Source organism: Miscanthus floridulus, unplaced genomic scaffold (assembly GCF_019320115.1).
Source record: "Miscanthus floridulus cultivar M001 unplaced genomic scaffold, ASM1932011v1 fs_313_1_2, whole genome shotgun sequence".
Classification (NCBI taxonomy): domain Eukaryota; kingdom Viridiplantae; phylum Streptophyta; class Magnoliopsida; order Poales; family Poaceae; genus Miscanthus; species Miscanthus floridulus.
Window position 1 is genome coordinate 1 of NW_027096566.1, and position 11,016 is coordinate 11,016.

Genomic DNA, 11,016 nt, shown 5'->3' on the forward strand with positions numbered 1-11,016 from the left:
CATCACCCGGTCGGCCTTGCTGTTATAACACCTGCCAGCTCGATCAGTCTGATCGCTGGCGGCGTGCCAGTGGGACCACTTCATGGCGGGCTGCACAACACCATCGATCCTCACCATCCCGGGGTAGTTTGCCCTGCACAGAAGACCCAGGATCCCGTTTACTCGGCGAGAGTGACTCCCTGGGATCACCATTTCCCAATCCCTCCACAAAGTTATTGAGATTGAATATTAGTTTCTGTTATAACTTAAAAACCTGTGAAGTAGTGTTAACATGCAAAAATTACTTACTTAGTTCCGGAGGGTCGAATCACTGGCCGTCTCTGTATGGGTAAGTCTGGGAGGCGCGACGACCCTCGCAGCCAAACCGTAGGCACCCCATTTTCCTCTGCCAGCAAGTCGGCATCCTCCTCGCGCTCAGCCCGCTCGGCCTCATCCTCCCTTCCGTGCCTCCTCCACCGCCTCCGCTATCTCCTCCCTGGTCTCCTCCTCCTCCTCATCCTCCTCCGTGGCCGCTACGAACTCGTCGTCGTCGTCCTGTGGAGGAGGTGTCGGCTCTCGACGCCCTCGTCGTCGCCGTCCTCCTCCTCCACCCTAGGGCTCCTCCTCCACCCTGGGCTCCACCTCCACCCTGGGCTCCACCATCCCTAGGCACGCCCTCGTCGTCGTCCTCCTCCTCCTCCTCCCTGGGCACGCCCTCCACCCTCAGTCTGTGCACGCCCTCGTCCTCCACCCTGGCTGGACCCCTCGCCACCAGCCAGTAAGGTCATAACCGACCTAATCTTCCTGATTCCACCGCCCACCATCAATCACCTACAACAAAAGGAATAAACTATCAGTACGCATATACAAAAGTAAATGTATCATACATGTATAAAAGAGATGCAAAATAAGTAAATGTATCATACATGTATAAAAGAGATGCAAAATAAGTAAATGTATCATACATGTATAAAAGAGATGCAAAATAAGTAAATGTATCATACATGTATAAAATTGCCATAAGTACTATAGATCTTACATGTACTAGAAATAATCATCAAGATCATCGATAGGTGGGCCAAAAATCTCATCATCGCTATTGTCGACGTAATTATGATCGTCTCTCAAAGTCTCATCACTAGCGACACTGCCTGAATGGTGTTGCTCAAGTAATAACAAGTCCTTCGCGTTGTGAACCTCCTCTCCATCATTCCCGTCAACAATGACCGTATCATTGTCTACTTCCATTGCGAGATCTACATCTAAGACAATCTCAAAACTCCCTTCTAATCCTTCTTCTTGAAAGAACTCTCCGTCATATGTGTTTGCATCGATGTTATAATCATCATCGTTTGGGACGGGTACTTTACCATGCGGCGATACCTTGTACACAACATCATACGCCTTAAGACGGTCTTTGGTTTGGCACGGGTATGAGAGATAATAAACTTGCAGTGGCCTGTTGGGCCACAATGTACACGTCGTCTCCTAGCAAGACGGATGACTTTAGAACTTCGACTAACCCAAGCTCAGGGGTCTTTATCACTTCTTTGGGATCAAACCAATGGCATTTGAATATGACAGGACGAAGAGGTACACAACCAGGAAACTTGAGTTTGTATATTTCTTCAATTATTCCATAGTAGTCCAACCCATCTGTGCCTGGCGTGAAAACACCGGTATTTGTGGTTCTTCGATTCGGCCGACTCTGCTCGTGCCGAGTTGTATGAAAGCGATATCCATTGACATCGTACACAGAGAATGACTTGACCCTAAATTCAAATCCATTGGCAACTTGCCTCAACTCGGCACTCATAGACACGTCAGTTTTGGCCTGCTAGTTCAAGTAGGATGATTCGTTATATATTTGTCGAGTTGAGAGTTAAGTACAAACAACCAATGAAATTGAACAGTACCTCCTCCTTGAACCAACAAATAAAAGTGGGATTTCGTTCTCCCGCGCCATGTCTTAGAAGGGTTTCAACTTCCGCTTCGGTGGGTTCCCTCCGTGATGGACGATGGTAGAGGAGAACAAATTTGCTTGTAACGGCCAGTTAACAAGAGGGTTGGATGGGTGCATGCGAAATATTGACAAGAAAAGAAACAAGTTTGTGTAAAACTTACGCAATGTACGGGCCAACCTCTTCAAGGTTCCGCAACACATACAGCTAGGATAGAGCGCCACTCTTCTAGGCTCAACATCTTCAAGGTAGGTTCACTTGCACTTCCGAGTTGCCCTCGGAAAAGGCTGAGGGTCGACTGATTGTCGGTAGCATTGTAACGAGGGGGTGGATTATGCACGTTAGGAAGGTTGTCGGCATAGTATCTTGTTGTGAAGTATGACACCTCCTCCACAATGGATGCCTCTGCACAGGAAGCTTCAATTTTGCATTTATTTTTGCATTTTGTTCTAAGAACCTTTAGGCATCGCTCAATTGGATAGCACCAACGGGCATGCACAGGGCCCCCCATTTTTGCCTCATATGGTAGGTGCAAGAGCAAATGTTGCATCGGATTGAAGAAGCCGGGGGGAAAGATCTTCTCCAACTTGCAGAGCAACACCGGGGCCATTCTTTCCATTTCTTCAATCTCGGTCCGAGATATCTCCTTAGCACATAGCTTGCGGAAGAACATGCTCAACTCTGCCATCACTCGCCAGATGTGATCAGAGAAATAGCCACGAACCATCACCGGAAGAAGGCGTTCAATCCATATGTGGTAATCATGACTCTTGAGCCCTGTGATTCGCATGGTACTTAAGTTCACACCCCTCCTCCAATTCGCTGCATACCCGTCAGGGAACATCAACGATTGGAACCATTGAAGAACTTCTTTCTTTTGGGCCCTCGTTAGGACAAAGTCGGCCTTAGGCTTCTTCCATGACTTCCCGCGTAAGGGAGGCAACATGTTTAGCTTTGGTCTATCGCACAGCGTTGCTTGATCCAATCTAGCCTTGACATTGTCCTTTGACTTTCCCAGTCCATGATTGTGTGAAGGACCGCCTCGGCGAAATTCTTTTCAGTGTGCATTACATCAATGTTATGTGGAAGAAGGAGGTCCTTAAAGTAAGGAAGCTTCCACAAGCACGACTTGTGTGTCCGGGCATGCTCTTTTCCAGTATCCCACGAAGCCCCCCTTTTCATTGTCGACCACAAGACCATCTAACATCTCAAGAACCTGGGCACCTGTCATCATTTCCGGTGCAGAGTCTTCCACTGTGACACCTTTTCGAAAGTTCTTCTTGTCTCTCCTGAATAGGGTGGTCAAGAGGGAGGAATTGTCGATGTTTGTCAAACTGAAGAAAACTTGCCCCCCTTCTCCAACCGAAAGAACTCCACAGCTGACTTGCATATCGGGCATGGCATCTTCGTGTGAACACACCAGCCACAAAATAACCCATAAGCCAGGAAGTCATGCATGGAATAATGGTACCAAATATGCATTCTGAAGTTTGTCTTTGTGAATCGGTCGTATGTCACTACCCCTTCGTCCCATGCACTGGACCAAATCGTCTATCAAAGGCTCCATGTACACACTCATATTAGCCCCCGGGTGTCCTGGAATTATAAGTGACAAGAAAATATTTTGCCTGTTGAAAGGCGACGCCAGGTGGGAGGTTGAGAGGGATGATGAATACGGGCCAACATGTGTATGGTGAAGAACCCATTCCATAAGGATTGAATCCATCAGTTGCCAGTGCAATGCGTACATTACGAGCCTCGTCAGCTTTGTCGGTATGCTTCCGATTGAAGCTTTTCCATGATTCACCATCGGACGGATGTATCATCTTGTCAGTGTATCGGCGTCCTAGTTTTGTGCCACGTCATCTGTTTTGCGGATTCCTCGCTCATGAAAAGCCGTTGGATCCTCGGTATGAAAGGAAGGTACCTCAGGATCTTTGCGCCGACTTTTGTTTGCTTCTTCCGACCATCACCAGATTCTAACTCAATGTACCTAGATGCCTTACACTTCGGACAGTACTTATCGTCAGCATGTTCTCCCCTGAATAAGATGCATCCGTTCGGACAAGCATGTATCTGCTCGTACGACATCTTGAGTGCACGAAGGATTTTATTTGACTCATACGTGTTCTTTGGCAGAACGTGATCATCCGGAAGTAGGGTGCCAACTACTGTCAACAGTTGATCGAAGGATTCTCTACTCCAGCTAAACTGGGACTTCACAGCCATTAGACGTGCAATGGCATCCAGTTTAGAAACATTGGTGCGCCCGTGAAGGGGTTGTTGTGCCGCATCCAACATGGCGTAAAACGCCTTTGCAGTTTGCTCTGGCTCCTGCTCTGCACTTCCTTCATCGAAAGCCATGTCATGGTCATTTAACATTTCTGCCACCCCGGCTTCAGAATCAAACTCCTCGATCCGTTGTCTCACGACCTCTTCTCTCGCACGATGGCGTTCACCATGCATGGTCCACCGGGTATAGTTCTCTACAAATCCATTGTTGACAAGATCTTTACTCATCTCCTCATATGTTTTCATTGCCTTGTTCTTACACTTCCTACAGGGACACCAGGCATGTCGCCGTCCGTTTGCAAATGCCTTCGTCATGAAATCATTGGCCTTCTCAATCCATTCATTTGTGTATTGACCCCTCTTCTGATAGCCTGTGTACATCCACTGACGGTCATCCATCCTAACATATAGACGATATTGCAGTTTAGAGCAATAGAGTAGTAGTGCTAGAGAAAAACCATATGAGATGATAAAGAGACATTCATGTTCTTGGTCGATTCACATAGAAGATGTTTGCTAGATTGGATGATGAGATTTTACCTAAGGTTGAAAGGCCGCTATGTCACTTGTAGATGGAGGAATACATGGAACCAATTTTTTTGTAGCCACAACCATCACTAGCAAGATTTGTTCAAAAAGATTTGTACAGTATATATTATTTCTCTCCTTGCTTCACAACCATCAAGGCTATTGTGCAGGCATCACTATCAAAAAGATTTGTTCATATGGTCTCGTAGCCCATCATTTTTGTTCAAAAAGATTTGTACAGTATATATTATTTCTCTCCTTGCTTCACAACCAGATAATGGTGGGGGTTCCTTTTCTCAAATTGTTTCCTTGACTTTCCAAGTTTTTTTTTGCCTCCTGATCACCTATAATTTCCAAGCTTATAACAAGGTGTGGGTACATTGGTCACTGGGATTTTAGGTGAAAGGCCTTCCAAGTTTTCAAGTACCATATTGCAGATAGAGCTAACTTGTATATATCGGACACAAATACAAGCTCAAAGTATTGATTGCTGTATAACAAACAATTGTCTACAGATAAATAGAATGAGATGGTTCTTCCATAACACTTCTAGCAACTGGTATTGACAAGCAAGCTATGATCAGTCCGAAGCATCCTTTTTACAATATGGCAACTACTGTTCAGCAGCATATATTGGAATATTTATCCGAAAACTAGACATGTCATGCAATCCAGTTGGAAGCTTTTGTGGCTAACACAGCACAGGTTTCAGTTCCGAGCTTTCAGCCAAGCATTGTTGGTTAACTATCTGGAAGTTACATTTAGCTTATTACTTTAGCATTCAGCAAAAAACAACTAATGCAGGAAAGAACAGACAATAAATATACAGCAAGCACTCACTCGCTATTATAACCTGAAACCTATGACCTGAATACAAACCGACATTGGTAGCAGAGTCAGACTACAAAAACAGAGTTCATTGCAATTCTGGGAACACCATAGATAGCATTTCATACTGACTTGAATGCAAACCAGCATAGTCCGGGAAACTTAGAAAACTACATTAATTAGGATAACTGGCTACTGGCATATATGTAACCTAGTACATGATGTCTCAGCTTCCTTGCAGTACTAATTGGACAAAAAGTCTAAGAAGCAGGGGACAAAAGGAGTAACACGGCTACACTCATGCTCAAGAGTGCCGAGAGCGCACACCTCTTTACTCAAGAGTTGCCAGTTCCAATATTGAACAATGAACACCAAATTTCTGTCTGGATGAATGGCAACTACGCTGTACTCAGTGCCGGATTCGCCAAGCTTCCCGAACAAATGCATATAGTCATAACTCGAAAAAAGGAAAATATGGTGACTTAGGGGCATTTACCGTGGCGGCGGCGGTGGAGGACCGCCCGGTGGCGGCGGTGGTGGAGGGGAGGAGGCGGCCGCGGCGGCGGCAGTCCCGCGGTGGCGGCGGGTGGCCGCCCTCCCCCGGTGGCGGCGGCTGTGGGGGACCGCCCGTGGCGGCGGTGGTGGAGGGGAGGAGGCAGCCGCGGCGGGTGGGGAGGCGCTGGCGACGGCGTGGAGGGGAGGAGGCGGTCGCTGCTGCTGGGGCCCACCCCACCCCACCTCGCGGGAACGGGAGCGAAGGAGGGAGCACGGGGCGGCGTCCGCGGAGGGGATCGTCGTCCGGTGCGCCGGTGCCGCTGTCTCTCTCTCCGTCTCTCCGGTGGCGGCGGCTGTGGGGGACCGCCCGGTGGCGGCGGTGGTGGAGGGGAGGAGGCGGACGCGGCGGTGTGTGTGTGTCTGTGCACGATTTGAGGAAGGAATGGCTTAGTGTTGAATGCTTCTGTTTACCGAGTGCCTAGATGTACGGCACTCGGTAAACTCAAGCACCGCAGCCCAATGACATGTGGGCCTGGTACATGTTTACCGAGTGCCCCGATCTACGACACTCGGTAAACAGAAGCATGGCAGCCCACTGTGCTAGACAGGTGGGCCGTGGCTAACCTTTACCGAGTGTTTGAGGTCACACTCGGTAAAAGTATCCATTATTTCATGCAAAACAAAAAAGAAAAAATGCCAATTTAATCCTAAAATTCACCAAACTTTCACATGAACTATTTCATGTCATCTATTTACTATCTAAAAAATTCTAAGTTTAAATCATAATGTTGAATTTCACTCTTAATAGAAATCCTACTCGTCAATGTGAATGTTTAACGTCTCTTTGGGAGATGTACCGGTTCGGCAGCGACGAATGTAAAAATACTTCCGAAACGTTATGAAAATTTTTCTATAACATAGATGTATGCTTCAATGTTAATTCTTCCAATCTCGTGATTTATCGAGTTCGATTTTAATTATTACAATTAAATTTACACGATATGTACCTAATTTTCATAAAGAATGAAAAGTTTGTGAAATATAGTAAATAAATTGAAATAAACACCATATTTTGGAATGGAGTACTAAATATCATATGTGGATAGAGGAAAAAGAATGAAGGAAAAACAAGAAATTTGGTTGAATTTTACCGAGTGCTGCGCCAATACACTCGGTAAAAGATAGTGTTTACTGAGTGTTGTGCACTTACACTCGGTAAAACTTTACGCTTAATGGGCGGAGCTGTTGTTACCATGATATTTGCCGAGTGTATGCTCATAACACTCGGTAAACATGTCATGCCGTGACGCCGTTTGGCCCACGGTTGCTATCCTAGGTGACGTGGCACCTCAATACCGAGTGGCTGTTTTTACCGAGTGTGCCCGTTCGGTAAACTTGTAGTTTTCCCGAGTGTCTTAATTTACTGAGTGTGCTGACTCGGTAAAGCGGTCCACTACCGGGTGTTTATGTTTTCCGAGTGTTGGCACTCGGTAAATAATGTTTTCCGAGTGCCCCGACTTTTGACACTCGGTAATTGTCGGGGCACTCGGTAACTACACAGTCCGGTAGTGTTCCCTGTCGATGCCGGAGCAGGAGCACCGCCGCTCCCCATCGGATCCAGTGACGATGGCCTCCGACGAGCCACAGCTGCAGATATGATGACTGGCATAGGTGACCCAACAGCCGGGCGATCTGCGGCGAGCATGCTGGTGGCCGGCGGTGCTGGTGACGAGGACGAGGTGACGGGGGTGCAGGGCCCTCTCGATCGGCGACTGCGTCCTCATCGGCGCGCCTTGGGGGCTGGTCCTCGCTCCCACACCGCTGTCGTCGATGATGCCAGAGCAGGACCGGAGACGGTGACGATGGCCTCCGACGAGCCACATCCGCAGCTGTCTGGCCTAGGCGACGCAGCAACCAGCCGATCTGATGCGGCGACCATGGTGGCCGGCGGTGCTGGCGACGAGGAGGAGGTGGGGGCGGAGGGCCCTATCGGCGACTTCATCCTCATCGGCGCGCCTTGGGGGCTGCTCCTCAATCCCATACCGCTGTCGAGCATAAAGTTGAAAGAGGAGGTGAGTGCTCCTCCCTGTCCAGTGAACATCCCTGCTGGTGCAGCGAATGGGGAGAAGCAGTGAGTGCAGTGCGGCGCCACTGAGACGCCACAGTGGAGGATCCAGCCGATGGGGCTGGGCGCGCTCTGCAACGCCTGCAGGATCTGGCTCAGGCCGACCGAGGCGCTGCGGGAGGTGGTGCAAGTGCACCTCCCTCCACCGGCGACGGTCATCTCCGAGTCTCCGACGACGGAACCAGCGCCGACGCCGGAGAAGAAACAGAAGAGGAAGAGAGGAAGCCGCCGCATCCTCAAAAGTCATCGAAGCGGTGCCACCACCCGGCGTCCGGCGTGCACTATAGGCAGGACCGCCTCCTGCAGGAATAGGAACACCGCCCGGCCGCGAGCCATAATTTCAAGCACCGCGAGGACCGCCTCCTCCTGGGCGCGCTCTCTGCAACGCCTGCAGGATCTGGCTCAGGCCGACCGAGGCGGTGCACGTGCACCTCCCTCCGCCGGCGACGGTCATCTCCGAGTTAGTTACTAGTTAGCTTCCTAGCCTCGCCATAATAATCTAAACTGAGCCAGTAATGCATGGCGTGATGGTATGCAGTATAGCATATGTGGCATATGCGTGTTTGTCTGAGAAATTCTGCATCTCATGGTTTAATTCGTTTATGGAACTCTCTTATTTGTAAAACCTTAATTTTTGCTTATGCATTAAACACATGCATGCGTGCAAACAAATGGTGTATATATATGTTGGAGAGAAACACACCACCATCAGACTTTTCGACTCAGGAAAGATAGTGTGTGCCATGCAGCAGATATGGTGAATCACTGACTTCATAATCATTTAAGTAGTCTATACACATATAAAGTCCAAACAGGGGCCAGGAGTTTGTGTAGTGGTGAACTAGGAAAACACTATGCCGATCTAAAATCAAGAGACAGTATATACCTACGCTACACACACATATAGCATGAGCAATACATTCAATTGTTTAATTGAACATCAGTAAAAAAATACATGCATATGATTATTTATATAAAAATTTTCTCAGTCCTCCTAACTATCGCTGTATAATAACTAATAAAATAGTTGTAAAAGCAACTACATCTACGTGTTATTACTTATTCCATAAGACATTGTTATCTTGAAAACTAGCTAATAAGCACTTCATTTAGAAAATTCTAATACTAGTTGTCTACGACATCTTAAGCACTGTGTTTGTGGATGCATATTAATGGAACTCTCTTATTTGCAAATAGCTAGAGTTCATGATTACAACATTGTAACAATCTTTCCTTCAAAAGAAATATCCTTAAAAAACAATTGCATGCATGTCTTTTTAAATTGGCACAACAACACACAAGAAATTTAATCTAAAAAAAACAACACACAAGGAATTTGAAACAGGCACTCACCTGGAACATGAGCCAGTGCGTCCTACCCTTGAACACACGAAAATGCTTGCCCTTGTTGTTCAGACTCACTTGAGGCTCATGCCTCTCCCCATCAAGCAGAGCGATGTAGATCCCTAGGGCACCTCCTTTCCCCATACCCTTCATCACCATACTTGTCCCTCCACGCTAGACATGTGCACCTTGGCGTTGTGGTACCACTACTAGAGAACAGACTTTAGAACGATATCCCAATTTGGCATTAGCCTCGGTATTTTTTTGTCCCCGGGACTAAAGGACCCTTTAGTCCCGGTTGGTAATACCAACCGGGACTAAAGGTCTCTGCCCAACGGTCGTCCGCGGGACAGGGATCTTTAGTCCCGGCTGGTATTACCCAACCGGGACTAAAGATTTACCTTTAGTCCCGGTTGGTAATACCAGCCGGGACTAAAGCTTTTAGTCCTGGTTTGGGTGATGCCCCGGGAATAAAGATTAATCTTTAGTCCCGGTTTGGCCCCCTAACCGGGACTAATTATTCTGGCCTATAATCCAGCTCATTTCTTTCTCCCCGAGCCCGAGCCATTCCATTCAAACTCACTGCCTCTGTTCTTCAGCTTGTTGTTGTTCTTGCTCTCTCCCCCTCCATTGGTGTTGCTCTTCGATTTTAGAGGTAACAAACTTAATCCTCTTATGTTTTATCAGTAGCTTATCTCATTTTACGATATAGATGCATGTGTAACTTTATATGTTGGACTTTATTATGATTTTATATGTCATTTTTAGCTCAAAATCACATGATGATTTGCATATATGTTTAGATAAACAAAAGTTAAATTAGTTCATTAAAATCACGCATCGCTCGTCCTCGCTGGAGCACGCGCCATCCTCGTCCCCGGCGGCTTACGTGATCTTAGAATTAATTTTTCCATGAAATGAAAAACTTAGAAAATAGTTAGAAAATTGTAGAAAATCCGTACTAGTTGAACTTGCGGACCGTGTTCAGCTCGACGAGCATGTTCTCTGCCGAGCGGGTAACGGACATCAAGGAGGAGCTTTGATTCTACGAGGGAGAGCGGCAACGATCGTGGAAGACCGTGTTCCCTTTCTCGTAGAATCGGAGCTCTTCCTTGGCCAAGTACGGTGCCATCCGGTGGAGAAATGCTCGCCGAGATGATCACGTAAGCAAGGTCAACTAGTACGGATGGTTATTTATTGAAACATGTTTTTGAGCAATAATTTGATGGATATTTGATAACTTCAAACCTACAAATGTCATCTACAAATGTTACTATCCTCGGCAACCTAAACGCCAGCGAGCTTGCCGATATCGAGCAGGTCACTTAGAATTATTTTTTCCATAAAATGAACTACTTAGAAATCATGCCTTTTATTTTTTAGAATTAAATTTTCCATGGACTAAAGGTCCCGCCCAACGGTCGTCCGCGGGGCAGGGATCTTTAGTCCCGCTGGTATTACCAA

At 47.1% G+C, this 11,016-nt stretch overlaps 1 pseudogene; it reads left to right on the plus strand.

Annotated features, from left to right (window-relative positions):
* Positions 1–5,888: 5,888 nt before the first annotated feature.
* Positions 5,889–8,680, plus strand: LOC136531275 (uncharacterized; annotated as a pseudogene).
* The last annotated feature ends 2,336 nt before the right edge of the window (positions 8,681–11,016 follow it).